The sequence below is a fragment of the Barbus barbus genome (assembly GCF_936440315.1).
Source record: "Barbus barbus genome assembly, chromosome: 15".
NCBI lineage: Eukaryota > Metazoa > Chordata > Actinopteri > Cypriniformes > Cyprinidae > Barbus > Barbus barbus.
In genome coordinates this window covers 30,213,862-30,218,484 of record NC_136743.1, presented here as the reverse complement: position 1 = coordinate 30,218,484, position 4,623 = coordinate 30,213,862, and positions in this window count along the sequence as shown.

Here is a 4,623-nt window from a genome sequence, read left to right as displayed (position 1 = left end):
GCAAAAACCTAGCAAAGAGATCACCAAGCAAAGGCACACAAAACCATTCACCCAATAGTCTCTGCTCACTCATCCTGATCCTCTCAATAATTCCTGCCTTAAAAGAAAGATGTGACACTTGGGGCATAAAATTAGCATTTTTAATTCAGCTAAGATGTCATGAAGCGACACTTATCTTCTTTTGGTCATATATCTTGACGTGATATGTATTCACAGCGCAGAGTTTATCAGACTTGAACTTTGCAGTGAATTTCACATGAACTTGCGTTTTCTGTCTCATGCATTCATGTGCATATGAATGGAAGTCAGTAGGCTTGTTTGGGATGAGTAAAATCTGCACTAAACCAATCGCCGGTGATCACCAAGAGATGCATAACAATTAGAAACGTGTCAGAGTGTGGTCCATCGTGCTCTGATGTCATGTCAAAAGTCCACTGACTAAAGGTATGATAAAAATGATTTGCTGACAACACAGCTTAATGCTCATTGGTTTAAACAATTGTGCTGTTTTGTTCTATTCCAAAACTCTGACATTTATAAATATTCCTAAATATACACAATGTGACCTCTGTATGAAATAGGTAACTGTAGGTAAACATAGAACTAATTTTTAACGTGTTTTATTTTTACACATACTATAATATGTATGATTAGGTCCAAGATTATTCATGTCAGTGAATAAATACATAGCTACATATTAATCATTCATATTCCTAAACAATCTAGTGGTATAATTTTCATCAGATGTGCAGGTTTTGGGTTCTAATCTGTCCTCGCCAAAACAAATTCACCTTATTAAAATTAAAGATGTTCATCAGTGATCGTATAAGAGGAAGGACACGTTTGTGTGTATTTGGTTGTGTGATTTAACCGGAGTTAAGAGTCTCTGCAACATTAAGCAATAGATTTAAGCGCTCGTGTGTGAAGAGCCACAAGAGAACGTTCTGTGGCAACCAACATTCAGCATGATTTCAAAAACCACAGATTCCAGCGCCAGATCGCATCTTATTTAACAGAAAAAAATGTTTCATCTGCATTATGTACGTCCATGCCACGAGATGTTCAAAAAAGTGGTGGGGACAATATCAACCCTGGCAATAATGGTGGGGACATGTCCCACCCATAAATTATGCCTATATGCACTCAGCATGTCTGGCATGTCTTTGATGACCTTGGCAGGTCAAGGTGGCAACTTAAGTCCCATTCTAGTTATCCCCAACCATCCCCTTCAGTTTGTCCTCAGAGGCAGGATTTGGGTGGTTCTTTCAAGCTTTGACTTGGGTTGAGGCGTCTGAGGGATGACCGGCAGGCCTGCTGTTTGTTCGTAAATTGGTCTAGCCATCCGTACTCAGTCAAATCTGGGGCTGTTGAAGAAATTTGAAGGAATGACAAATAACAAACCCGACAAGAGGAGTTAAGTTAACTAGTCTAACAAGAAAAGTACTAAACGAAAATTCCTGACAAACCAAATATTATTATAAATAATAATATTATAAAAAATTGGTGAGTCAAAATAACATTTAAAGTATATAAAAAAATCATGCTAATGGGCAAACACTGTTTATAAATGAACACTATTTCACCATTATCGCCAAAACTCGAAACTGCTTTCCTCAACATATTTAACATGTTTCTTTATGGCCAATCATTGCTCAAGTTATTGAGATATTCAGTTAGGACTTGTGTGTGTGTGTGTGTGTGAGAGAGAGATAAAGAGAGAAATCAAGAGAGAGAGAGAGAGAGAGAGAGGGAGGGCGCAATAAACAAAAGAGACACAACAATACAACCTCTGAAATGACAATAGGCCTATATTTAATCAGGCATTTTTTACTAAATAAAAAAATTACAGACTGGCACATTCATATAAGTAGTGTTGGAACACTGGTACCCCAACAGACAAAAAATTCTTGAATATCCAAAGAGAAAACAACACAATAATAAAATAAATGTTTCATATTTTAGAGTAAAAGCAATTAAACCAAAGGCACTATGTTTTCCAGTCCATACGCAGAGAGAGTGTTTAATTGTTGTGTTTAGTTCTATTTTGTTGATATTCAAGAACTTTGACAGTATAGTCAAAATACAGTAAAAAGTGGTATGTGAGGCCTGGGCGATGTTCGTTTCTTGTTTTGTCATGCTTTTCAAGTGTTTACTGTATGTGAACGGTGGCAGTCTTAGTCATTACATTTATAACTTAGGCAAGTTTGTTCATGCTCAGGCTCTTTCCATAAGTGCAACAATTAACTGTACTGAAAGAAATGAATTCAGAAAATGATTAAGGGCTTGACTGGTGTGTCTGTAGGTGTGTGCCACTCTTGTTAAACGAGATTAAGAGAAACACTGTGTTCCCAGTCAGAGATAGTAATCTGCAAGTATGCACACAATGACATTCTCTGAGATTGTTACGGGGTAAAAAAAAAAAAGGTCTAGCTTTTAAGAATTTAAAATTGAAATTCAATCTGAAAACAATTATACACATTTCTAATTTGACAGAGAAGTGTTTATATAGCACTTTCTCAAAGTGGTTTACAGAAAACATCTCAGTTCCCTATAATAATATAAACAGAAAAAAAATTAAAATAAAATAGAGCTAACTCTTATCTCACTGTGCTCTTTGTCTTATCTTTGTGTTTAGTTGCAGAAAGTTAACTGACATACACACATTCATGCTCTATGCAAACCAAGATGCTGCTAATTAATTTGTGAGTATCTAGTGCTTTTGGGATCTGACAGAGCATTTCGACCCCATACAACTGAATTGAAAAGATGTTATATTGATTATCTGCACAAGCTAATTAAAATATTCACTGTGTTAAATAATAATGGGCCCAGCAGTGAGCCCTGTGGGACACCACCATATCACATGATGCCTGGAGGTGTGTACACAATGCCACATAGTTGTCCTTGTCCCCTAAGTAGGACCTAAATCAGAGAAATACAAAACAGATAATATTCTTATCTATTTTGCTAATCGTGCCTGGAGCCGAAACTATGTCAAAAGAATGAAATTTAAGAATGACATACACTCACAAGAAAATAACTCACAACATCACAAAACGACTTCTTTATAAAGTGTGAGCAAGACTTACACATTCGATGACTAAGTTGAACATTTCTTAAAAAAAAAAAAAAAAAAAAAAAGCATAGGGGCATCATAGTAACAGTTTTCTGCTAAAGATTAACAGGTAATACATACAATTATAAGGGCCAAAACTTGAGAGATCTTCAGCTGGTCTTTAAGTGTAACCGAAGATTAATCTGATTAACTGAAATTGAGTTATAATTTTATTTAATATCTTAGCATTTAAAACTATAATTATTGAAACCAGAGTTCACTGCAACATAGTAGGCTATGTAAACAATACTGTGTCAACATGCACAATAAGAACAGGTATGGAAATAAAACAACTGGTTGGTTGAGATAAACATGTGTAAGACACTGTTGCAAAATGTCATGGGTAGAATGCTACAAAAATTATATTGTGCATGTTGACACATAGTATTGCGTACATACTATGCTGCAATGAAATCTGGTTTCAATAATTATAGTTTTAAATGCTGAGATATGAAATAAAATTATGACTCAATTCAGTCTATCTCTATCTTTGCCACACCAAATGGTAAATTAATGCAATATGACATTATGCATTGTACTTTTCATTTGTCAAACCGGCTAATGGACATTTACAAACTTTTTGTGCTACCACCATTTTACACTTTTTTTCCCAAGTTTAACCTGTCAAGAACCTCCCTGTAATCACAGAGGACTGTAAAGGGTGTGTGAGGCTGGGTGAGGTGGGTGTGTCGCTCTACTGTGGACAACACACACACACACACACACACACAGACAGAGGAGAAAGTCTCTGAGTTTGAGTTTGTGTATTTGAGTCAGACAGGGCGTGCTTTAGTCAATATTATTTGTATAAATAATATTTATACTTTTTTATATTTATACTAATCTATGCTTTATGCTTCTTCTGATTCCCTGCTATCACGTGCCATTTATTGATACAATTTGACTTTTTACAGATGTGAGATGTACATATTTCCCATTTCACTGATTGTTATGATATGGGATACCTTCCACATACTGTTCAGTCTCTTTGTCCCAAGATAAATAAATAAATGACATATGAATTCTTAAAAAATGAATCAATTCATCAAAAATAAATATATAATTAATTAAAAATTATTTATAAAACAAAAAAACAAAACAAAACAAAAAACAGCTCCAGCTCTTGATAGAATGCATGTGCAGCTTGCTGGCTGAGGTTCAAGTAGTGAAGAAAAGAAAAAAAACGTAAGAAAAGAGGTGCCATTTTCATGCAACTTCATAAAAAGTAACAATTTTTAGCTTTTGAAAGTAATGAAAAATAAATAAACGTGTGTGTGTGTGTGTATACATAGGCCATACAGTAGTATAAAAACAGAGGTTAAATTCACAGGACATCTTCAGCTTTTGTAGTAAAAGTAGTAAAAAAAAACCTGTGAAAAAAAATTAAGCAGGGAAAAAAATATAAATCCTATGAAAGAAATCCGTGGGAAAGTGAGGATGACTGATATCGCGCCTCCTGAGCCGCGCCTCATGGGAACTCTCTCAGGGAGAACGCGCAGGTGTGGTCT